The 26,699-nt window shown below is 47.8% G+C and overlaps 1 protein-coding gene and 1 long non-coding RNA gene across 3 annotated transcripts in view; one reads left to right on the plus strand and one right to left on the minus strand.

The window, feature by feature from the left end:
* LOC127003861 (uncharacterized) overlaps window positions 1–26,699 on the plus strand; it is a 163,093-nt gene that overhangs the window by 97,038 nt on the left and 39,356 nt on the right. The gene's annotated exons all lie outside the window — the stretch shown is intronic.
* LOC127003863 (uncharacterized) overlaps window positions 1–26,699 on the minus strand; it is a 110,469-nt gene that overhangs the window by 68,635 nt on the left and 15,135 nt on the right. The window contains exon 2 of the long non-coding RNA XR_007757449.1: window positions 17,035–17,083. This is a non-coding gene — a long non-coding RNA (uncharacterized LOC127003863). The remainder of the gene's footprint in view (window positions 1–17,034; window positions 17,084–26,699) is intronic.

Here is a 26,699-nt window from a genome sequence, read left to right on the forward strand (position 1 = left end):
ATATTCCGAAAGTGCATTGCCTCAGCCTTCCTGTGTTTAGCCACCGCCTCGAGTTAGCTACAAGAGTCCAAGAGGAAGCAAAGGAATGAAGAGGAGGATTGTGAGTGTGTTTATGCTATATAGTAGCGGCGCCAGGCTCCCCTCCGCCCTCATATACGGACAATGTGATGCTATAGCCGACCTGGTTCCGTCACAGCTTTGAGATAACCACAAGCTGTTTCAAGATAGTGTCAACATTTCGTTCTATTTCTCTGTCTGTTTATCTATTTTCTGTTTTTCTATCTGTATCTTATTGTCTGTCTGTCTGTCTGTCTTTATCTGTCTGTCTGTCAGTGTGCCTATCTCTGTCTATCTGGCAATATATCTGTTTGTCTCTGTCACTCACTCTCTTTCCCCGAAGCCAACTTTTCCCAGCGATCATCAGCGCGACACAATACGCTCAACTGTTACCTTTAGAGCCGGGAACACATCAAAACAGCGACTACCAAGGGAGACGCGAGCCCCGGCGAACACTCAGAGCTTGGGGATGGCGCCTGTCAGGGTGATAGCTGCCCTGACGTGCTGAGACAAGTTGACGGTACACGAGACGAGGAGGAGGAGGAGGCAAGGGAAGGGTTTCGCTCACTCGCTCCCGGTGACTCCAAAGCTTGTCTGTCCTCCCGGCTTCTTTGAGGTTAGCGGAGGATAAGTCAGCTTCGTTAGGCTAAAGCTACTCTCTAAATCCATAGGGAGGTGTGTGGGGGGAGGGTGAATGTGTGTGTGTGTGTGTGTGTGTGTGTGTGTGTGTGTGTGTGTGTGTGTGTGTGTGTGTGTGTGTGTGTGTGTGTGTCACACACACACACACACACACACACACACACACACACACACACACACACACACATTATGACATCGGTTTCTGCCATACTATTATTCAAAAGAGTGATAACATTTACGTAGATCCACAACAATTCAGTCATTTTTTTTTTAAAGGGGCGAATATGGTTTACTGATATGACACGCTTATTATAGAAGAAAAAGTAATTCGCATTTCTCTAAGGTAATGATGTCTACAAACTACGTCAGGCTCGTCATGGTCAGTTCTCACACTTCCTTGCATGGGGTAGCTGCGTGGGGGCTTGCTCGAGGGGGCCGTCAGAGGTGGAGCCGGCGAGTGAGTGAAGCGAGGCACCTCCAGATGTATGCTCCCCGTTAGTTAGTTGGGTCGGTATAGTCAGACGCTTCCACTCCTCACATCAGCTATTTCCAGAGGCCAACAGGAAGGCCCAACGGGTTCTAATGAGTGTTTTCTTAGATTCACGATACAGAAGAAAAGTTAATCTACCAGAGGGGTCACATAAATCTACCCCTGGAAATCCTCAAAACTCCTACGAAAGCCTTGGCAAATATGAGAGCTTGGGCACCGAAATGTTTATAAATATGACCCTTGGGTGCCACCTTCCCGCACGTCAAGAGAACAGTATAAGAAAACGGTGTCATAAAAGTCCCCTCCGCTCTGTGCCTGATGTCTGATCAAACACGCGTCTTCTTTCTTCCCCGCCGAGACGTGCCGTTCAACGCGCGAGGGTTACGAGGGAAGCGACAAGCCGAGATCTTTGTTCTTAGCTTATCTGCTGCACCTTCCCAGGGATTAGCGACACAGAGACAGAGCAGGGCACTTGCTTGATTAAATAACACTACAACCACGCCCACGGGAAGCCTCGGACCCCTCGGTGAAGACGCGACTTCTTGAAATCTTGGATGCGTCGATAAAACTGCGACTTATTGTAATCTTGAACTCGATGCAGCCACGACTGCTTATAATATTGGACTCTTCAACAAAGCCTTGCAGCCCCTTCGACAAAGCTATGACTACATGGACGGGGCTGAGGCGGCGCAAGGCGGCGCGGGTGTATGCCATGAGCGAGGAAAGACACAAGACGGGTGAATCAATCTTTCATTAGGACGTCCGCAACCCCCGACGAGGCCCCTCGCTAAACATGACGCTCCCAGGCATTATGCAGCGGTGGCAGGAGACGCAGCGGCGGGAACCAGCATGAGCCAGCAAGACACCAACAGCAGAGTAACGCTTGTGGCGCCCCCGAGGCCTGGCGGACACACGGAGGAGTAAGCCAGAGACATCCCAGGGTGCGGGGAAGCAGAGGACTATCAAGGGTTATAAATACAGTGATTTCAAGATTACCGAAAGTTAATATTATACTTCAGTTCACGTGTGCATTTTCACCCCTGATCGTTTCCTCGGGACACGGAGCGGATCAGCAGCGGCGGAGACGAGGCTAAGAGGACGTCACGATATTCTTCCCACCTAATTTCCTGTGTATACATAACCTACACATGCTCGATTAACACTTCCCTTCAGTCCACGAATGAATTTTCACCCCCGATCGTTTCCTTGGGCCACGAAGCAGAGCAGCTGTGCCGACGAGACTGCATGCGGGAATTCTATCGTTTCCACCTAATTTCCTTTGTATACATAACCTACACATGCTCGATTAACACTTTCCTTCCGTCCATGAATGAATTTTCACCCCGATCGTTTCCTCGGGCCACGGAGCAGGACAGCGGCGGCGGGGACGAGGCACCACGTGGATGTTTTATCGTTCCCAGGTATCGTTCCCAGCGCCCGTTCGTCCGTCCGTCCGCTCGTCCTCGCCGCCGCCCCTCCGCCTGGGTGTTCAGCGGCCCGGCTCTCTTATGGAGTGTTGGTGTTTCTTGAGGTGTCCAAAACGACCCCCGCGGCTCCCGGTGGTCCGCCGCGCCGCTACTTCTGTTCCCTCATGCACGACGTGATGACCAGAGACGTATATCCATTCTTTTTTCACTCTTATTTTCCTCTCGTCTTTTTTTTTTTTGGAGGGGGAGGATCTTTCTCGCCAGGTGCTAGTTTCTCTCTCTCTCTCTCTCTCTCTCTCTCTCTCTCTCTCTCTCTCTCTCTCTCTCTCTCTCTCTCTCTCTCTCTCTCTCTCTCTCTCTCTCTCTCTCTTTACGTATATCCTTTTTCTGTCTTATTTCCTTTTTTTTCTATTTTTTATGGTGTTCAGGTGGAAGTTTGTTTCTCTCTCTCTCTCTCTCTCTCTCTCTCTCTCTCTCTCTCTCTCTCTCTCTCTCTCTCTCTCTCTCTCTCTCTCTCTCTCTCTCTCTCTCTCTCTCCTTGCGTGTCGCCCTCCATCCATAGAGTTCAACGTTTTTTTCTTCTTTTTTTTATTGTTACGGAAATGTTGCAGAAAAATAAATAAATAAAAATACAAAAAAAATTCCTCCTTCCGAAAAATGTTGAGAGGATGATTCAAGGTATTCGGAATTTCGAGGTTTGCGTTTCCATATATATATTTTTTTGTCTTTTTTTAATATATTTCTTCTCCCGAGGCGTCACTTGCGGGTCTTTTGTTTGGGGTTAGGAGGAGGAGGAGGAGGAGGAGGAGGAGGAGGAGGCGCTCGAGGGACAGGTGTTGGGTCTTCTTTTGCTCTTTAGTTTTCTGTTTATCTGGGCGTGAAGGTGTGTGTGTGTGTGTGTGTGTGTGTGTGTGTGTGTGTGTGTGTGTGTGTGTGTGTGTGTACGATAAGCCTAAACTATGTTCGTTACTAACTTCAGAGGTGACCGATACTCTCTCTCTCTCTCTCTCTCTCTCTCTCTCTCTCTCTCTCTCTCTCTCTCTCTCTCTCTCTCTCTTCACCCTTGTCTAACACATCATTACGTCTCAATCCTTGCCTTCATATCCGTCCTTAACCTTCTAAATTCCTCCTTGATGAAGATGAAGATGACGATGATGACCCCCACCCCCCCTACACACACACGCTTAAGGTCAGCCAACTAATAAGTGTCTGGCCGTCCTGAGTCGCCTCGTAAAACCCGGATCTTTGCAATCACCGCCAAGTGGGAAAGTCTTGCGTTTTTCCCCCAACGGATCTTCTGCTGCTTGGGATGAAACTTGAACCCGGGTCTCGGGGATTGCCACGGCCGCGCGCTGACCACTCGAAGATGGGAGAGATTGGAGCGCCGTTCGGTACACTCAAGATCGGTTAATGATTTAGTCGATTTCGTATACGCCAAGTAAAATCAAATTGGAGATCCGTTCAGTATAGTTAAGGTTGATAATTTCCTTCCGTTTTGATATCCTGTGTTCAACGCTCAAAGATTTCACCGTTAAATTATAGTGGAGCGCCGTTCGGTACACTCACGATCGGTTAATGATTTCTTTTAGTCGATTTCGTATTCGACAAGTAAAATCAAACTGGAGGTGCATTCAGTTTCAGGTTAATTATTTCCTTCCGTTTTGATTTCCAATGTTCAACGCTCAAAGATTTCGCCGTTAAATTAAAGTGGAAAGCTTTTCTGTACACTCACGATCGGTTAATGATTTCTTTTAGTCGATTTCGTATTCGACAAGTAAAAAAGGTCCATTCAGTTTGAGGTTAATTATTTCCTTCCGTCTTTATTTCCAATGTTCAACGCTCCAAGATTTCGCCGTTAAATTAAAGTTGGGAGCCGTTCGCTGCACTCAAAGTTATATAATAATTTTCTTCCGTCTTGATTGCGTATTCAACACTAAAAACTTTCGCCAAATAAAATCACATGAAAAGGTAAAGTTTGGGGCATACGCTATGGCTGCGCGTGGCCTCGGTGCTCATCTCCGTTCAGGGCACCTAAGATTAGTGACTTCCTTCTTGAGTTTGTCGTCAGCGTTCAAAATGTTCCTCAAATGAAATTAGATAAGTTCAGGAAGGGTTTGAAAGACATTGGCATAACATAACCGCAACACCTCAAACACGGAAGAAACATACTGAAGACCCGTTCACTACACTTATGTTTAAAAGTATGACATTCTTCGCCATAAAGGACCAATTTAGATAAGTTCAGGAAGCGTTTGAAAGGCGTTAGAAGGTAAAATATAACCACAATGACCCAAAAACGAATGCAGGAAAACAGAGACCCGCTCACTACATATACGGTTAAAATTAATTTGTTGTTGAGTTCGTCTTAAGGGCTTAAAACCTTCGCCATATAAGATCAAATTAGACTAGAGTTAAGGAAGAATTTGAACGGCATTAGTACGTCCAAGTCAGAACGAAACTAAAGCCTCGTTCAATACACTTCAGGTTAATGATTTTCTACCATCTCGAGTTGGTCTTCGGCGCTCAAAACCTTCCTTGGCGGGTGGAATCAGCGTCCATTAAAAATATTGGCGTCTTAGGAGTTTTTTGCAGCGGGTTTTGCGTTGCGCTGCGTCAGTCCGGGAAGTCAAGGTGAGGGCAGTGGCGTTGGACTTTGATTAGGTGGGATATCTATTTTCTTTTTCTTTTTCGTCATCGTCTTCTTCTTCTTCTTCTTCTTCTTCTTCTTCTTCTTCTTCTTCTTCTTCTTCTCCTTCTTTTTCTTCTTCTCCTTCTTCTTTTCTTCTTCTTCGTGTGGGTTAGTATACTGTTTTGTCTGTCGGTTTGTCTACATGCTATTTCTTTCAGCTTCTCTTCTCTTCTTTTCTCTCTCCTGTTTCTCCTCTCCTTTCTTTTCCTTTCCTTTCCTCTCCTCTCGTCTTCTTTGATTTCCTTTCATTCCATTTCATATCTTTTCCTCTCCTTTCTTTTCCTCTCCTCTCCTCAGTCTTCTCCTCTTCCTCCTCCTCCTCAGCCTCACCTCTCCACCATTCCTCCTCCTCCAGCACTCCCCTCACGCCACACACAAAGGCTTCATGATTCAGCCTCTCGTATTCGTCTTGGCTAACCTAAAATAGCTGCCGGCGCGGGCCAGGTCGGCGAGGCGGCAGAAAGATGATGGGCCGATCGAGGGTTTACAGGGACGGCTCGGGGAACGCGGAGGAGGGAGAAGGATGAGCAGAAAATGAGGCTGAAAGGATGAGAAAGGATGGATGTGGAGAGAGAGATTGAGATAGATGAGACTGAAAGATAGATGGATAAACAGATAGATAGATAGGTACGTAGAGAGAGAGAGAGAGAGAGAGAGAGAGAGAGAGAGAGAGAGAGAGAGAGAGAGAGAGAGAGAGAGAGAGAGAGAGAGAGAGAGAGAGAGAGAGAGAGAGAGAGAGAGAGAGAGAGAGAGAGAGAGATTCCTTTCTTATACCCTATCGTCATTCAAGCATCTTCATCCTTCGTCCGTTCCGTAATCCATGATGCTTACTTCCATCAACACTAGCCAGACAGACCCTTCAGCCCCTTCCCTGCAACAGCCTCTCCTCTCCACCTCCTCTCTCCTCCTCCTCCACTATCACCTCTGCTCGTCTCCAACTTTACCCTTCACCCTTGTAGCGCCTCTAAGTTAGCAACCATCAGGGCATCAAAACAGCATTTCAACCACCACTAGTTAACCAGGCTCACCAGATCCCAAGGCAACGGAGATGAGCAACGAGGCCACGCGCAGCTTTAGCGTGTGCCCCCCAACTTTATCTTCCACCCTATATGTAGCGCTTCTAAACTATCAACAAAAGGAATAAGAACATTAACATAACATCTCCACTCTCCCCTACAATTAGACAGACCCTCCAGCTTCTTCCCTGCTACCGCCTCTTATCCTCCGTACTATCTTTCACCCTTGTTGTAACGTCTCAAAACTTACAGCAATAGCAATAAGAACTACACAACACCTCCAACACCAACACCATCTCAGACAGACCCTTCACCCTCTTTTTTGCACCAATAAGCAACCTCCTTCTCTGTATATAAGAAAAGAACCGTCACTTGGATGTAAGTCAAGATCTCCCACCCTAGTTGTAACGTCTCTAAACTAACAATAATCAGAACACTAACACTAAACCACCACTACCATCGGCTCAGACAGACCCTTCAGGCTCTTCCCTGCTATCGCTTCTCCTCCTCCTCTTTGCCATCTCCCCGAGCCTCCTCCAGCGCGCGTTAAGTGGCGGGACGAAGGAGTCTTGTGCATGCTGCGCCGCCCCAGAATTCCCTCCTTAAGGCCCATGTTGACCCTCCCGCTCCACTTGACGCCACACCGAGCTGAAGACAACGGAGTGTGTGTGGGTAACGAGGAGGAGGAGGAGGAGGAGGAGGAGGAGGAGGAGGAGGAGGAGGAGGAGGAGGAGGAGGAGGAGGAGGAGGAGGAGGAGGAGGAGGAGGAGGAGGAGGAGGAGGAGGAGGAGGAGGAGGAGGAGGAGATGGACAAAGATGACGAGGACGAGGAGGTGGAGAAGGAGGAGGAGGAGGAGAAGGAGGAGAAGGTGGAGGAGGAGGAGGAGAAGGAGGAAGAGGAGGAGGAAGAGGAGGGGGAGCAGGTGGAGAAGGAGGAGGAGGAGGAGGAGGAGGAGGAGGAGGAGAAGGAGGACATGGACAAAGATGACGAGGACGCGGAGGAGGTGGAGAAGGAGGAGAAGGAGGAGGAGGAGGAGGAGGAGGAGAAGGAAGAGGAGGAGGAGGAGGAGGAGGAAAAAGAGGAGTCAGTACCATTTTTAAGAGTACCATGTGAAACTGTTTAGCCCTTCATCATCATCATCATCATCATCACCTTGTCATTAACAGTATACAGTAGGATAAAAGCCGTCCTCAACGTCCTCTACCTCTCCCTGTTTGATGTTAGTGGACTCCATCCTGCTCCGGCAAAGGCTCTACCTCCATTTCGTCACCTGGTTCTCTCTCTGCCCTCAATCCTACACTATCTTAGCTAATGCGACGGAGATGTGCACCGAGGCCACGGGCAGCTATCAAGTATGCCAGAAACTTTACTTTCCTGTTACTTTAATTTTCCAGATTTGACTCCTATACTATCTATGCTAATGCGACGGAGATGAGTACCGAGGTCACGCGCAGCTGTCGAGTATGCCCCCAACTATTTACTATTTCACTATTACTTGAGTTCTCTATTTCTCTGCATTTCTACGCAAAACGTGACCTGCGCAAATCTATTTATCATTCATAGCCATTACAATATCATTCTCGTTTGTCGATTAAGAACAAGAAGCGGACTTACGATGCAGCTTATTGGATTATCATAACATGGGCGGCGAGGGAATGTACGTTATAATGGAGGTAAAGCGACGAGACAAGAAAGGCGTATTATTACATTTACGAGCCATTATCATTACATCTTGGTCTGCGGCGTGCTCAGAATGGCAAGTAGGAGGTTAACCTTTACGGATGGGAAAAGGATTCACCCGGGGCGGTATGTATTCTCAGGTGCTTCTTTCGCCTCTCGCATCAACTACTTTCAAAGGCCAAAAAGGAAAAGTTGGAAAGTTTCGTTTAGTCGGCACAACATCTGTGGTCATATGCCGGAGAGAGACAGAAGGGGAAGGAATTATAGGAGAAGGGAACAGACCCCAGGAGACGGGACACAACCTTCGATTAATACCTGGTACACATTCACTGCTGGGTGGACAGGGGCGTAGGGTATCGGAAAAGCCGCCCAAGTTTTTCCACTCCACCCGGGAATCGAACCCTGGCTCTCTCGATTGTGAGCCGAGTGTGCTAACCACTGCACCACGAAGCCCCCGGCCAAAAAGGAGATCAGTCGGGTTGTAATGCGTGTGTTTTTTAGGTTCACGGTACAGACGAAGGGTCAAACTATCACCAGGATCATAAAACTACTCCTGGAAAGCCTTGTTAAATGTGTGTGTGCTGGGGCGCTGACGTGGTGAAGAATACAGGCCGCAGCTGGCTCTCTGTGTCAGTCCGAGTCAGGTGTTTGTGTTAAGCTGTTCTATAAGTGACTTGAAACACTCGTGGTCTTAAACTGGTGACATGCATAAGAGGCTATAAGTACATCTGTCTCTCCGTATACACCTGAACACAAGGGCTCAATATACCTCACTCACATCTCTTCCTTCATATATACCTGTCCTTCCCTTGTCTACATATAGCTGTCTATCTGTATGTATCTGTCTCATTCTGTATATCTGTCTCCCTTATGTCGCCAGGTGTGTGTCCCCTCACCCTCCACAACGTTAGTACCCCCTTCTTCTTCCTCGTCCTCCTCCTCCTCCTCCTCCTCCTCCTAATCCTCCCTCCGCCCGCCAGCTTCAAATATACTGCAAAAAAAGATTGATTTGCAAGTGGTAATGATGGAGACCGGCATTACTACATCGGCCACCAAATTACCACAAATGTAGGACAATTACCGAGCCCTCTCTCTCTCTCTCTCTCTCTCTCTCTCTCTCTCTCTCTCTCTCTCTCTCTCTCTCTCTCTCTCTCTCTCTCTCTCTCTCTCTCTCTCTCTCAAACACACACACACACACACACACACACACACACACACACACACACACACACACACTCACTCACTCTCTCTCTCTCTCACATCCACCCGGCCACTCACCCTTCCACCCACTCCTCCACCCACACCTCCATCCACCCAGCCAGTCAGCCAGTCCCCCAGTCATCACCCTCTCCTAACACCTACCCACGCAGTCACTCACACACAGCTGCGGCGGCGGGTGACGTGGCTAAGCAGGGAGTGGCCGGGGCTTGTATGGCTGGTAATAGTCCGCGTCCTTACGAGTCAGGGCCACAGGATGCATTACTAGAGCCACGAGACCTGCACTTCCTCCCTCGTTATGAGTGTTTGTTTGGCGCTGATGGTAGGAATTGCGACGCGGGGCTGGCAATGTAACGCAAGTTGGTGATACATGGAGGGAAGTGATTTTGTTTTTCCTTTGTAACCAAACGATTCGAGTAGCAAAGAGCGACCCTCACAACTTAGGAGCCAGGGTTGAGGGTCAGCTTAGAGCACCGTGACTATAGTACGTTTATCTATTTTTGTTGTTGTTTGTTTGTTTGTTTTTTACAGCAAGGGAGGCAGCTCAGGGGTAAAAAAAAGACAGCAACCCCCCCCCAAAAAAAAACGCTAGATTCTGCTCCAACCAAAGAAAAACAAGAACGAGAGGCCAGAAAAGAGGTCAATTTCGGGTGGAGAGGTGTCTTCATACTCTCCTCTTGAGGAAGTTCAAGTCGTAGGCAGGAGGAAAGACATACGAAGGAAGGCAAGCAGAAGCGATTGTATGTATGTCCGCTTGAGGTGAAAGGGAGAGCAAGAACGAAGGGATGGCGTGAATATGAGGTGGTTGGTGATGGTGATAATGATGATGATGATGATGACGGTGAGTATAGTACAATAGGCTTCTCTACAGTTACAGTGACGTATTAAAGGCGATCAACTTAACGCCACCTAGTACGTATATAAGAATGGAAACGGCTTCTTAGGTGCATATAACTACATCCACAACACTGCCGATATACTTTTCCTGTTGTTGTTTCTGCTATACTTTACTTTTCTTTACGGACTTGCTGCTGCTGTTATTGTTGCTGTTGTTGTTGATGCAGTTCTTGTTCTTGTCCGGACAGATGCGCGCGGAGGCTTCACGGAGTTTTGCTTTAAGGCGACAAGACTTATTTTTTTTCGTCTTCGTGTGTTGCGCCAAGTTGAAGATTATAACGGAGGAGACGAGGAGAGGCGTTGTGTTGTGTTGTGTTGTTGTTTTGGTGGTGGTGGTGGTGGTAGAAGTAGTGGTAGTGGTGGTGATGGTGGTGGTGGTGATGGATGATATGGTAATGATGAAAGGGGGGAGGGGGTAGAAGGGGACACGTGTGTGTTTGAAGCAAGGAAGGAAACACACACACACACACACACACACACACACACACTAGATACTGCAGTGGACGCCAGACGACGCTGCGAGACACACGAGAGCTAGAGCGCGCGCGCGAGAGAGAGAGAGAGAGAGAGAGAGAGAGAGAGAGAGAGAGAGGCGGGTGATCAAAGTGACGTGGAAATGGTCACCGTGTCCAAAGCGTCCGGGCAAAGAAAGTGATCAGGGAAAGATGTAAAATAGAAGAGAGAGAGAGAGAGAGAGAGAGAGAGAGAGAGAGAGAAAGCTAATCCGTTTTCAGAGCTTGAAGGTTAACCGGCTTTTAGGGTACGGCTAGCTGGACCTCCCTCGCCGCCTCACACCTCGCCGACATGTCACGGGCGGCGGCTGGTAATGTGACTCCATTAATCTATCCATCACAGCCGCGCCGCACTCCCCCCCCCCTGCCCTGCATTATGAGGCTCGCCGCGATAATAGGATTTCTTTCCCGCCGGCTGCAAGGGCTGTTATCTGCCGGCTCGGGGGCTGGGGCCGAGCCCAGCTGGCGGCGGGGGGCGGGGAGCGGCTCATCCGGCATTGGCAGGCTTACTCCGGTGCCAGTTGTGGGCGGCGGGTTTTTGCGGCGCAGAGAACAAGGCGCGTCTGTCCTCGCCCACAGATACTCCACTCATGAAAGCGTCCATGAAACATGTTCTTTGTATGTACCACGGGGAACTGAGGAAGGCAAAGTTTCAAGAGGGGAATATCAAGACATCCTTCCAAATGATTACATAACATAAGGAGACTACATGAGGCAGGTAGAGATATTCATGGCAGTTCCTGTGAACGTAACCCCACCTAACCTCACTGTTAATAAATTTATCTAATCTTTTTTTTAACGCATCTATCGTATTGATGCTCACAACATGTCTGCCAAGCCTGTTCCACTCATCCACCACTCTGTTGGTAAACCAATTCTTGATTCTGACACTCTGTACTGGACTTTATAATAAACTCTTTGCAGGAGCAGCTCCTGCAGGAGATTTTTCCTCATTTTTTGCGCCCTTGAGTTGCCTCCTTTCCTAAAAAAACGTAAAGGTAGGAAGGAGGCTGCATGTATCTATTTACTATGCGCCGAGAAAGCCAGGGAGGGCGTCGTTGGTCTGTATATGCGGCAAAACACCACAAGACGAGAAAGACCAGTAAGACGTGTCACATTTCCCGAAGGCCACTCATCGATCAGAATAAGGTGGCACTAAAAGGCTGGGAAAGCGATGCGACATTCAGCCCGCCGCCGCCCCAGCCTCGACACACTGACGGCCCAGTCCTTCCTTACTTGCTGCCATACCAACGGAGAACCCTAATGTAATGTAACTTCGTCCAGCCTTCAGCTTTTACAGATTCACAGTTCAGAGACAAGAGAATGTAACAAAAAAGGTGCATATATAGTACGATCAGCTGTATGCATCTCCTGCCGTACCAAAGAAAGACTCTGATGTTGTTTGACTAGACCAGCCTTCAGCTTATGTAGATTTACAGCTCAGAGACAAGAGAAACGTCACAAAAGACAGTGCATGTATACGGTCAGTTGTTTGTACCTAAGGTTTATGTCATGACTTTTGCTGACAACACTGATATGGTTTGGAAACGCGTATGTATGTATGTATTGTATGTTGTATGATGCATGATGTTGTGTGTGCTTCAAATGTTGTATGTCCCTCAGATTTGGAAGCACGTATGTTGTATATGTGCATCAAATTTACATGAAGGCTTTCGCTGACAACTGTGATAAGGGTTGGAGACACGGGAAGGAAGGACAGAATCAGAGTTGAACGTAAGGCGGTGAGGACGCGTCATGGGGTGCGAGGCTTAACAATGTTCCCGACGCTCTTCTTCCTTCTCCTTTCTCCCCTCCTTCCCCCGCCCCTCTCCCTCCTCCTTCGCTGCGACACAACACTTCCCCAAACTTTAGAGCATAAAAAAACAATGTTCTTTTCCGGAGCTAGGATGGTGGAGGGGGAGGGAGGGGCGGGCGGGCCTTGCTGAAGGCCCACGCGACTGTGCTTTTGTTCCCAAGTGAAGAGCAGCGCGGACTAGAGAAAAATACAACCGCTTATAATATAATAGTGAAGGTGAACGATAAGAAGAGGAACCTCGATGTTTGAACGGCACATTTACCACATTTACAAGTGAGAAAATAGAAACGCTCTCTTGTAGGCCGCGAATATCTTAGTGAGGATGAAAAACTAATAAACTTATATATATATATATATATATATATATATATATATATATATATATATATATATATATATATATATATATATATATATATATCTTGTTCCCCCACTCCAGTCTGCTGCCTTCACGATGCCCCGCCGACGACTTCCTTCCTTCCCGGCCGTGTACAGTATTTTGCTCCTTGCGCGCGGTAATCTTGTAAAGGCGACGAGGCTCGACACACAAGGAGGACGATAAAGAATCCCGGCGAGTGGGTGTCGGGGCGGCGTGATGCAAGCCTCGCCTCGCCTTCCTGTGTCGGCCAGCCCCTCCCCGCCCTTCTCGGCCCTGTCTCACGCACAAATTTGATTTCCCGAGTCGCAGCATCACTTCTGCTTCTCCGACGGTCACGTGAGCTCTAGCCTTGGTACTGTTTCTTTTCGGTTCGTCTTCGCCACAGCTGAAAACATCCCCGCTGAGACATACTTGGCGCTACAGTGACTGAGTTTCATGGGATTGTTTTGCCGGTGTGTCGAGAGCAGGAGCGCGGTGATGTGGCACGCGCCGGGCGACGGGCGGGCCAAGGCGGGTGTGGGTGGCCGTCAATAGTGGCTCGTGATGTTTCAATTAACTGAACCGTCGGCGCCTTCACTCTCAGGCCTCACCCGCGCCGCCTACCCATCCCTCCCCCCGCCGCCAGACCTCCTTGGAACATGTTCATTACCCATTTACGGCCAAACTGCCTCACTCCGCCTAAACTACTCCGGAGAGCCGTCAATGGTGTGAACAGCCGAGTAAGTCTGTCGCTGTGACGGTGACAAGCGGGACGAGAGGAGGCACTTCAGCTCGCCTTATCTTTACTTACTTGTTTCTTCGAGCAGCGGGACGTCTTTCAGTGCATGAACCAGGGAACGGGAAGATGACGAGACACACATACATACAGACAGACACACGAACACAGTCAGACACACAGACATAAATGAGTATAAATAGGGAGTTAAGATAAAGTTGACTTGCATGTTTGTTAAATTGATAACTGATCAATATGTTAGAGGTACAGCTGAGGCAAACACTGGGCTGCGCGTGGCCTCCGTGCTCATCTCCATCACATGATAGTAATAATGTTGCCCCAGGAATAATTATCGCTGCTCGTTCAGTCGGCAGCGTTCCTCCAAGTATGACATTTTGACACGAGTGAATTTGGCCAAAGTTAAATTTATATATAGATTCGAACACACACACACACACACACACACACACACACACACACACACACACACACACACACACACACACACACACACATGTTGCATACGGGTCAGTCAGAGGATGTTAATGTTACAATTACCATACATTCTGAATTAAAATCCTGCCCCGATGGAACGTTTTGGTGATTGCCGCGGGAAGGGACTGCATGGAGGCGAGAAGGAACGAGACAAAAAAAAAAAAGAACGTTACAGATACACAGGTAAAAATAATATTAAAAAAATGGAGTGTAGGCAAAATGGAAAAAAAAAACACGTTACAGCTATATACAAAAAAAGTAACAATAATGGAAAAAGAATAAGATAAGTTAGCACTCTCAAATCTTCATACAACTCTTGCCTACTCTATCGACCTTTTCTATAGTCGTCAGGCTTCTCCAAACTAATCGTGGTCATCCTAATACTGAAAATGCAAGACCCTCAAGAGTTACAGACCTTCTATTCGCAACTCATGGCTTTACCACTCACTCTCAACTCTCCATAAGACCCTTGAATACTCAATCGACCCTCTCTTCATGTACTCAAGTCTCTCCCCTCTTAGCTAATCGCGGTCATCCTATTACTGGAAATGCAAGACCCTCAAGAGTTACAAACCTTAAATTCGTACTTTATGGCTTTTACCACTTATTCTTAACTCTCCATAAAACCCTTGCGTACTCCATCGACCCTCCAGGAGCTACGGACCTCTCACTTAATGACACGTTCCAGCGCTCTCAAATATTCATCAGACTCTCGCATGCTCTATCGGCCCTCTCTGCCCAAGTGCGTGCCCCGGCTAATGGACTTCAACACTTTTCACCTTTGAAGTGCAGAAACGGAGGATTTGACTTTCTGGTTCCTCTACAAGTATAACTGTGGCATCGGCAATGAAGCTAAAAATTCACTCAGGTAGAAGTCTTTTGTTTTTCTGGGTGGCTTTCACATTACAAGCGAACAAGAGTATGTAATCTATAAAAAGCTGTTAATATTCTTCTTTCACATACACGTAAATGAAGAAACTATCGATTGGAGGAAACTCCCTTACGTGTTTCTCAATAATATTTTTCCTTAATGACTGACTTTTACATTATAAGCAGTCACTGTATAAAAGCTGCTAATATTCTTCGGTCACATACACGTAAATTAACAAAGTACAGACTCGGGGAACTCCTTCACGTGTAGGAGATGTGAGCAGTTCGGTAGTTTTGTGACCCAGATGGTAGGTTGGTAAGGCTTATGTAACATGAACCTAATAAAACACTCATTAGAACCCGATTGAGCTCCTTTTTGCCCTTTGGGAATAGTTGTTGTGATGACTGGAAGCGTCAGACAGTACCGACCAATGTTATCATGGAGGAAGGGTGAGGGGGAGAGCAAGGCTTCTCGACTAATATAATGTACTTACGATGACTAAAAATGGATATGCCGCGGCACCTCTTACTATTACTTACTCCCTTACGCCTCGAGCATAAGCGAGTCTCTTTACCGACTGTTCAGCTTCACTTGGCGGGCAGACTCTTCACATTCATTTCGCCTCTTTGGTTAGCTCGCAAAGGCCACAGTTCTTCTATTCCCAGTCCCTGTAAGTGGGGTAAGTGGGTAAATGGGTATCGTGGTTCACTTGAATCAGACTCAGATTTCTCCTTATGGGCCGTCGTGAGTGACAAACGTTCGACGCAGCGCACATGTGGGTGTCGAGCAGCGGGAATCGCCCTTTAGGTTATGGCGTACAGAACGTGCCTATGCCTTCCCTAGCGGCGAGGGGCGGTGCGAGGCGTGGTGTGGCGTGGTATGGCGTGGCGTGACATGGCGTGGTGTGGCGTGGCGGCCCCTCCGACTCCACTTGTTGCCTCCCTCACGCCTCACCGTACCAGCCCACCCATACCCATACGTCACCCACGCGACACACACACACACACACACACACACCACGGCAGACCGACGAGCACCTGAGCGACCCACAGCGAGCGAGCACGGCGAGTCCCCCAACCCGCCGCGCCCCGCCTAATGGGCTGCGGTGAGCGTGGTCAGAGAGCAGCCGCATCGCCTGCCTCGGAGCCCCTGTCAGAGGCAAGGCGGCGGGCCCAGAGAGAGTGGTCCCCGCGCCGCCTTTAATACCAGAATCACCGGCGAGACAATGGCACAACACTGCACATATCTCATCTTGTTCGGGTACAATTCTATCCTGCCCCGGGATGGCCTCTCTCTAAATAGATTTCCTGCGCGCCTTTGTGCTAACACCTGACAGGGGGGCCGGGCCGGGCGGCGCGCGGCTCCGAGGCGCCGTCCCTCTCTCACTCCTTTTAGGGATCAAGGAGCCTCTTTCCCGACCATGTTACTGCTGCCAGACTAAAGGCGACGTGCCGCGCGGACTCGTTCACCGACGCAAATAACGCCTAATGCAATCTGCCCGCTATGACTTCGCGTTCATCGAGTCCTGTCCTCGCCTACACAGGATCGAGTGCGTCCCTTGAGGGGGTGTTTTTAGGACGAATAGGGTTTGCTTGTGTGTTGTTTTTTTCCAACATGAAGGAGATATGTCAACAGAAAATACACTCTGCTCCGATTTCGCATTCATTTCGTTGTAGTCTTTTGCCATACAACTACACAGGAACGAGTAGCTACATAACACCCCTCCAGGCTTTGTTTGTTTTACTACGAATATAGATTACTTACTTGCTATATTATTTTCAAACATGAGTAAGAAAAGTAAACAGATATACAGACAAACGCCACGATCTGTATCCTCCTCAAGTCATGTCTTCAGCTACAGGGAAACAGATGTATGTCTAAATGTGATGCCTGTTTTAATGGCAAATATGCGTTACTTGTGTCTCTCGTCTGGTGGTATGAGGGAGAAGAATAGACAGAACACACAGACAAACGCTGAGACCTGTGTTCTTCTCTAGTCTTATCTTAAACCACAAGGAAACGGGTGTATGTCTAAATGTGTCGTCTGGTATAAGCGAATATGGTTGTGTCCTAGCGACCTGAGGGAGAAAAATAGACATAATACAGATAAACGTCTACTTCTGGGTACTCACCGGAGACAACCGGTACCGTCCATAGACCCTCCGGCTGCATCCTCACTATCTGGGAAAAGAAAATAAGGTACGTTTATTTATTTATTTTTCCTTGTGCATCATAAGGTTTTGGTGTTATTGAGTTACGGTGTTGTTATAATAGTATCTTCCTCGTGTGTGTGTGTGTGTGTGTGTGTGTGACTAAGAACAAAGCGCTATGATTAACCGACTATGCAACCACACACACACACACACACACACACACACACACAGAGAGAGAGAGAGAGAGAGAGAGAGAGAGAGAGAGAGAGAGAGAGAGAGAGAGAGAGAGAGAGAGAGAGAGAGAGAGAGAGAGAGAGAGAGAGAGAGAGAGAGAGAGAGAGAGAAATTCATATACCCCCCATCACAATAGAATAAGTAGTAGTAGTAGTAGTAGTAGTAGTAGTAGTAGTAGTAGTAGTAGTAGTAGTATCAGTCTCATTTATACCTTATATATCATCTACCCTTATCAGACTAAGTAAAATCAAGCAACCCCCTCCCCCCCCCTAAAATCTGAGTCTGGCCGCGGAGGGGGCATTATTGGGATGACTTGCCTTTCTTTCTGTACCTTTGAATAGCGGGTCTATCTTACCACCCCTCTACACTAACCCAAAGTGCCGCGGAGTCACACGCAACACGGAAGCCGAAGGAGCGCGGTGACCTGCACGCTTCCCTCAGCTCAGGTTGGGGTAAGCAGCGTTATGGCCGCCTTTGCTCTCAGGGGATTCCAATCACGTGTCGCAGACGACGTGGGTCTCGCCGCTCGTCTCGTCGATGCCTGCGATTTGCCTCGTGACCGCGACTTATTCATGGCAGCAAGGGAGGGCGTCTGCATGCCGGGAGAGCAGGGCGGCCAGGCAGCTCCGACACCATGACTCGCCGCCGCCACCCAACACTTACTACACCGCATGATTTTTGTGCCTCTTTCGCCTCTCGCAACCATTCCTGCTCCTCCTACTCCTACCCCTATTTCTGCTTGTGCTATTCCTGCTTTTACTCCTCCTCTTCCTCCTCCTCCTCCTCCTCCTCCTCCTCCTCCTACTTCTGCTCCTGCTCCTGCTATTTCCCCGGTCTTTTATCCGCCATCCATTTCATCGGCGCATTATACACTTGTTTTACGCATATTCCGGGCATGTTTTTAAAGTGGGATGGACCTTCATTGTGTCATTTGCATTAATCTTTTCACCCGCGGCGGCACATTTTGGCGCGCGGGGAGCAAGACGCGTGAACGGCCGCAAGGAAATAATTATCGCGGCCGGAATGATTAGACGAGGCGTGGCGGTCGATGCTGTTACGTGTGTGTGTGTGTGGGGGGGGGAGAGGGAGTGAGAGAGGGAGGGCGAGAGGGGTTAGGATGGAAGGGAGGGAGAGAGTGATGTATGGTAGGATTGAGTGATTGAGTGAGTGAGTATGTGACTGACTGACTGACTGACTGACTGAAAGAATGAGTGAGTGAGTGAGTGAGTGAGTGAGTGAGTGAGTGAGTGAGTGAGTGTAGCTGTGTGAGGTGAAGTAAAAACAACAAGGATGATGATGAGGATGAATAGGAAGAAAAGAAGAAAGTAGAAGAAAGAAAAACATGAGGACGAAATAGACAGGAAGGAATACAAGGAGTGAGTGAGTGAGTGAGTGAGCGAGTGAGTGAGTGAATGAATACTAAGCTACTGGAAATACTTGACTCATTATAACCTCATCACCGTCTACAGGCAATATTACAGTAACGAGAGGAATGAGGTCAACCCATCACTGTCACTGTCACTGCCGCCACCTCAGTCATTTAGTGGAGCTCTCTTCGTCCTGTCTAAAACATTTGTCTTTCCCTTCGGCCCTTGACCTCCGAACCGGCCAGTAATCAGCTCTCGCCATCCCTTCATGGGCCAATTCATTTTCCGATCGCCATTAATTTCTCTCTTTTTGGGGTCTCGTAAAAGATGTGTTGTTAGTCTTTTTGTTTGTCTGTGTGTGTGTGTGTGTGTGTGTGTGTGTGTGTGTGTGTGTGTGTGTGTGTGTGTGTGTCAAGACTGTCACTCCCCTCCTCCTTACCCTCTTTATTACTTCGTATTTCGCGGCATTCCCTTCCCTGCACCCTTCGACAATGAGGAGGGCCGATAGGGAAGAGCCGCGGAGCCAACTAACTTATCCCTGCAACCCGACGACACCCGGCAAAGTGACCGTCGACAGCTCCCCACACTCCTGCGCTACCCTGAACAAAGGCTTGGCGGGGCGGAATAAGCTACTGAGTTTGTCTCCTGCTTCCGACTGCGCTTCCCTTAACACATGATGCTCTCTTTTTTTTCTTTTTTTTTTAAGTGCCAGCCTATAGCGCCGGTAGACTTTCTTGAGGGGCCTGGATGGTAGTCAACCCCAGCCCGTCATGGCGCAGGCAAGTGTTTATTGTGGCGCCATTCTTTTTTTTTTTTTTACGGACCTGAGCGTGTTACTGGTGTTTCTTTGTGTGTGTATGTGCTAAGCGCGAGGTCTAGTCAGATGTGGGATGAGATGGGAAGTAAGATAAGACTTACTGACGTCATATAATTTTCTCATTATATAAAAAATATTGATCAATGGATAGAGAACTAACTAACAAATTAACCCACCTACCTACCTACCAGACTAATTTACTGAGTGACTAACTAACTAACTATCTTTCTACTTACATAATCTATTTACTGACTAAATGACTGATTATATAACTAATTAACTTCCTAAAGAATTAACTAAACACACACACACACACACACACACACACACACACACACACACACACACACACACACATTAATTGTTCACGTTCCACGCTATGAGGTTGGGTGAGCCGGATACTGTGAGAGGAAAAGGTAATGATATGCAAATTGAATTAGCACCACCCACGCCAATATATTACATAGCATGATGCCGGGTGTCCTGGCGAGCGAACGTGTGTGTGTATGTATGTGAGGGGGTTGGTGAGTGGATGGGTTTGTGTGTGAGTTAGTGTGGGGGGATAGGGGGTTATGAATGTGTGTGGAGGGGATGAATGGATGGGTTTGTGTGTGGATTAATATGTGTGTGTGTGTGTGTGTGTGTGTGTGTGTGTGTGTGTGTGTGTGTGTGTGTGTGTGTGTGTGTATTTACCTAGTTGTATTTACCTAGTTGTAATTTTACAGGGCCTGGGCTTACGCTCGTGTGGTCCCGTCTCCGTATCTATAATTATCCAACTTGTGTGTGTGTGTGTGTGTGTGTGTGTGTGTGTGTGTGTGTGTGTGTGTGTGTGTGTGTGTGTATTTTTGGTAATTAGCTCGACAGGCGTGATGACATCTGTTAATTAATACAACGCTCACCCGCCGATGCCGTGACAGTCTGTAAACGAGATTCTGGCGCCCTCACAGCCCTGGCTCTCGTGACGGCCAGTGACTAGCGGAGGCTGGCGTGGGACTGTGGTTATCGCTGATCATGAAGACCAACATTATGTATTAGTTGTCAATCGGTAATGGAATCCTGTTTGGTGGCTCTCTCAAAGGTGTAGGTGACTCTACTTGTAACCGAGAGGCCTCCAAGTGGGTCGTGAAGAAATGCAAAAAATATCAGCTCCTGGGCTATCGCAGATTAAGGAGACCAACACCATCTATTAGTTATCGATCAGTAATGGAGTCCTGTTTGCTGGCTTTGTCAAAATAGGTGTCTCTTAATTTGTTACTGAGAGGCATACAAGTGTGTCGTGAATATAATGGTAAAGATAACAGCTCGCAGATAGGTGTCCTCAGCTGCCCCGTCCTCCCCTCAAAACACAGCCACTCAGGGAGATTCCAGGAGGGACACATTCTTAAACATTTTGGCGCCCAAGCACACATATTTGACAAGGCTCTTATAGGAGTTGTGAGCATTTCCAGGGGGAGGTTTTGATCCTTGTGGTAGTTTGACCTCTCTTCTGTACCACGAACCTAAAATAGCACTCATCAGAACCGGACTGATCACCTTTTTGGTCTTCGGGAATAGTTGATGTGAAAGGCGGAAGCGTCTGAAGTTATCGACCTCAATAAAGTACGCCCATATTCTTGAACCTGTCAACGCCCTAGCACACATTTTTAACAAGGCTTTCGTAGGAGTTCTAGGTATTTTCAGGGATAGTTTTTGACCTTGTGATTGCTTGACCCTTCTTCTGTACCACGAACCTAAAATACCACTCATTAGAACCCGACTGATATTCCTTTTGGTCTTTGAGAATAGTTGATCTGAGAGGCGGAAGCGTCTGAAGTTATCGACCTCAATAAAGTACGCCCATATTATTAAACCCGTCAGCGCCCTAGCACACATTTTTAACAAGGCTTTCATAGGAGTTCTAGGTATTTTCAGGGATAGTTTTTGACCTTGTGATAATTTGACCCTTCTTCTGTACCACGAACCTAAAATACCACTCATTAGAACCGGACTGATATTCCTTTTGGTCTTTGGGAATATTGATATGAGAGGCGGAAGCTTCTGAGAATACCGACCTCAGCCACTCCCTCTTTCCCTCCTTCTATTCCCCCGTGTCTGGAGGTCTCCCGGTGCTGCCACTTTTTCCCCGGCGAAGCGTCTGCACAGCTCTTTTGGGCCTCAAGACAAAAACAAGATTAAAGATCTGGAGATTAATGGCGGGAGTGTGTTTCTGTTCCTCCTCTCAAGAGCAGCTCTCGCGGCCACCACCACCACCACCACCATCACTACCACCACCACCACGCCCAACGCAGGCTTTACTTTGCTCACCTCACCGCCTTGTTCTTGCAGCTTGCTTTTCCTCCCTCCCTCCTTCTCTTCCTCCCGCCCTCCCTCCTGATGCTCGTCGGCACACAACTGTTTCTTACTCAGATAACTATACCACCACAAAAAAGAGAGAGAGAGAGAGAGAGAGAGAGAGAGAGAGAGAGAGAGAGAGAGAGAGAGAGAGAGAGAGAGAGAGAGAGAGAGAGAGATAAACAGACACACAGACAGACAGGCAAATATATTATGGCGTTTCTTCCTTCCTTCGCAGTCTAAGTAAAAAAAATTCATCCAACAATAGGGAAAAAAATTGATATGGCTCTTTATTCCCCCCAACACACACACACACACACACACACACACACACACACACACACACACACACACACACACACACACACATGCACCTAACCCCCTCCCCTCTCCCACACACTCACGACACCAACAGCCTTAATAAGAGAGCCGAGCCTTCTTCCCAGCTGCTTGTTCGCCCGATGAGAAGCACGGCGCCGGTAATTAGAAGACAGGGCAATGGGCTGAAAAGTCTGAAGGCTATAATAACGCTGCCCATTAAGTGTCGCTCCCTGAATACTTTGACCCGGTTAGTGTGTGCTGCGCGGCGACGACAGGCAACGGACATACATACATACAGCTAGACGGACGGACAGACAGACAGACAGACAGACAGACACACACACACACACACACACACACACACACACACACACACACACACACACACACACACACACACACACACACACATAGGGCTAGAGGCACTTCTCCTTCAAAACAATCACAGTATTCTCATCAAAAGGACTCGGGAACACCAAGGGTTGCGGGAATTGCGACACATACACAAAGAAAAACAGTTTGGGTGATACTTAATGGTTTAGTTGATATGTTAATCCTTCTCTCCACCCTAATTGAAACACCTCACTGACAATGGCCAACGAGAACGTGATATTCGTGATTGATTACAGTTCATCGTTCACTTAGGTTTGTCTGCCCTTAAGCGTAACGTAGACTATTACAAACACTTATTACACTGACGATACTCAACGACAGCGTGAGACCTGTATTTTTAGACGCTTTCGGCTCTCACAAAAAATACTTCCAAAGGCCACAAAGGGTATTAGTCGGGTTCTCATGGGTGTTTTTCACGTTCAAGGTGAAGAAGCCTTGACAAACTATCACTAGGATCATAAAATTGCCAATAGAAACACCCATAACGTTCATGGTGAAGATGCCTTGACAAACTATCACTAGGCTCATAAAACTGCCCATAGAAACACCCACAACGTTCATGGTGAAGATGCCTTGACAAACTATCACTAGGATCATAAAATTGCCAATAGAAACACCCATAACGTTCATGGTGAAGATGCCTTGACAAACTATCACTAGGATCATAAAATTGCCAACAGAAACACCCACAACGTTTATGGTGAAGATGCCTTGACAAACTATCACTAGGCTCATAAAACTGCCCATAGAAACACCCACAACGTTCATGGTGAAGAAGCCTTGAAAAACTATCACTGGGCTTATAAAACTACCCATGGAAATACTGACACAACTTCCATGAAAGCCTTGTCAAATGTTTGTGCTTAGGAGTGGAAATATTTAAGAATGAGGCCGCGGAAGTCGTGACTGATCAACGTTCTTCGTCCCACTAAGTCAATCCTATTCGCTATCCAGGAAAATGAGGTTAATCGCTTCCTGGTGACCTACTCTCAGAGGTGCGACACTGGCACACTGACACATTGAAACTCTTGACCCGATGACTAGCTATGCAATATACTGTGTAGTGTGTGTGTGTGTGTGTGTGTGTGTGTGTGTGTGTGTGTGTGTGTGTGTGTGTGTGTGTGTGTCATTGATTGCTGTAATCTGACTAATGGTTTCCGCTTCCCGTCCCTCTCCAGGCCTGCTCACTAAAAGACATTGTGTGGAGGTTAATGCGGTGGTGATTGTGTGGTGATTGTAGAGATGCTGTGTTGATGGTAGTGGTGGTGGTGGTGGTGGTGGTGAAATTGAAGCTGTGGTGATTTTATAGTGGTGGTGGTGGTGATGTTGTGTTGACTGAATTGTGGTGATGAGGTGGTGATGGTGATATGGTGATTGTGGGGATGCAGTGTATAGTGATGGGGATGGTGGTGGTGATGCAGTGGTGATCGTCTTGCAGTGGTGATATAGGCTACACGCTACTATGGTGGTGATGATATAATAATGCTGGCGATGCTGTGACGATGGTGATGCTACTATGGTGTTGTGGTGATGTGGTGGTGACTTGTTCTGGTGATGGAGTAGCTACTGTGGAGATGGTGTTGCAGTAGTGGTGATAGACATGTTCCTGTAGTGGTGATGGTGATGATACTGAAGTGATTAACGATGACGGGCTTGAGTTTGTATCGCTGCTAAACATCACACAAACCCAGAAAACAGTGTATGGCAGAGGTAAGGATGGGCCCTCTACGTATGGCAGAGGTAAGGATGGGCCCTCTACATATGGCAGAGGTAAGGATGGGCCCTCTACAACACACTTCCCTGGGCGTGTACATGTATAGGTACTAACCCCCCCCCGCACACACATGGCCGGCACGCGAGGAGCTGCGGGGAGGCGCCTCGGCCCGCCCCGCAGCCCTTAGCTCAGTGGTTCCCAAAGTTTTAGTTACGAACAGCCACTAACTTCATCGCGCCCATCAAGATTAATTAACTTCTTCATGCAAAAGTTAAACCCCTTTCCCGCACATTTATTCGAATTCGAGAGTACTTTTGCATTTTTCGGACGGCTGTTGAGAGCAATACGACGTTTGGATTACATCGTGTGTTCGTGTGCGCGGTACATTTACATTCACATCTATCTTCCCTTTGATATTTTCGCTTTCATTCTCAAGCCGCAAGTCGACCGCGAGCAGCCGGCGGGAGGACGCGTATCCAGCCTGTAATCCAACGCATGAGTACCCGCGCGGGAATGAGGGCAAAACGTGAGTTATTTTCTGGAGCTGCGAGCTGCCTGTCGCGCTGTGAAGGGAATCACGGCGGGCGAGGGCACGTCAGGGCTGCCGGGGAGCTGCGCCACGTCTTCTAAGGCAGTGTTCTTCAAACTTTCCTTACTGAGGCCCAGCCGTGATTTACAGTATTTCCCTCTCGATAAATCTACGAGCTTCTTGTGACGATTAAAAGCGAAAAAAGGTCTTGGGAAAGTCAATTCACATGTAGAACTAATAACAGATGGACAACCAAAGTATCCGTGCTGCAGTTTATAAATTTTAGGAGTCAGGATAAGGCTGAGCACCAAGTGGAGAGAGGAAATCAGAACCTATGACGAGGCAGCGCGGAGTACACAATATAGCATCAGGCAGAGAGCAGTGGATAATGTTGGGAAAGGTCCTGTAATAGACTAGCAGGGGCTGATAATGATGGAGAGAGCGACATGGGTTGAGTGCCTCCCGTCGTCTGGTCTTAAGGCATCTATTAGCGGAGAAGTAGCAGCCAGATAGCAAGCCAAATGTTCTGAGGGGCCGCCGCGAGCACTGTTCACCTCGAGGGCCGCGTCTCCGTCTCCCCTTATCGCGATGGTTGGCGTCTTTTCCTTATACTCTCCCCTCCTCGCGCCCCGTTCTCAGGAAACATCTCCATCAGGTTGTCTTAGTCTTCAAAGATACTTTTTCCCCGCTCTCTTTCTTCTCGCCTCAGTTTCCGTCGTTGTCTCCCGCCAGCCAATTTCGGTTCCACCCTTTACGGAACTCCACTCTTATTATCCTCAGACTTCACTTCGTTTCCGCGCGACGCTCTCCTTCGCCCGCCCCATATCTCCGAGTCTCGACCCTGCGTCTCATATCCGCCGTCGCTTCCGCCCGCCTCCACCTCTGTGCCTCGGCGGTGGCCTCGTTCACGCCACCGCCCGTGTCCTCCAGCCCTCCAGTCGCCGCTACTTTATTGCCTTCACTCTCTCGTCCTCCGTGCCGGCGCTGACGCACCTTCATTAGTCGACTTTACAACTGTTGGCTGCTTGTTTGAATTAGGTTGGCTGTGAAGTGCTGTGCCGCTTCCTTCTATTGCATCTTTAACTAGTTCGCTCGCTCCTCCGTGTTCTCTCTCCCATTTCGTGATTTGAGATTTGATAGAAGTAAAAATAAACTGGAGTACATCACCGTTAGTTAAATTAACTCATAAAACTACCCATGGAAATACCAACACAACCTCTGCGAAAGCAATACCAACTATGTGTATATAAGCCCGAAAATGTTATAGAATATGAAGCTACAGTAATACACAACAGCGACCCCAGTTAACCCGGAACAATAATTCTGAGAAGGAAGCCCAAGCAATGAAGGTCAGGGTGATAGAGACGAGGCTCAGATCTTTCGCTCGGGGCCTCGGGAGCCTTGGGACCGGCGCCGCGGCCACTCGCCAGGCAAACGTGCGGAGAGCGACAAGTCAAGGGCGGTGGAGGGAGGGGTAAGGGCGGTGCTGGTAACTTAATCTGTTGTTACGTGAGGAGGAAGACATGGAGGAGGAGGAGGAGGAGGAGGAAGAGACGCCGCGCCCTTGGTTTCCCGTGGATGTTGCGGAAATCTAACCTTAGCGAAAAGTATAATATGGTGCTGCTGCTACTATTACTACTACTACTACTATTACTACTACTACTACTTTGCATTAACATAATAGTAGTAGTAGTAGTAGTAGTAGTAGTAGTAGTAGTAGTAGTAGTAGTAATAGTAGTAGTAGTAGAAGTAACAGAATTAGCAGTAGAAATAATTACTGTAAGAACAAGAACTATAAGATGAAAGCAGCACCAACACCAATAATAATAATAATAATAATAATAATAATAATAATAATAATAATAATAATAATAATAATAATAAAAATAATAATAACAGCAACCAAAATAATAATACCAACATTAACATTAACAACAT

The sequence above is a fragment of the Eriocheir sinensis genome, chromosome 26 (assembly GCF_024679095.1).
Source record: "Eriocheir sinensis breed Jianghai 21 chromosome 26, ASM2467909v1, whole genome shotgun sequence".
Taxonomy (NCBI): domain Eukaryota; kingdom Metazoa; phylum Arthropoda; class Malacostraca; order Decapoda; family Varunidae; genus Eriocheir; species Eriocheir sinensis.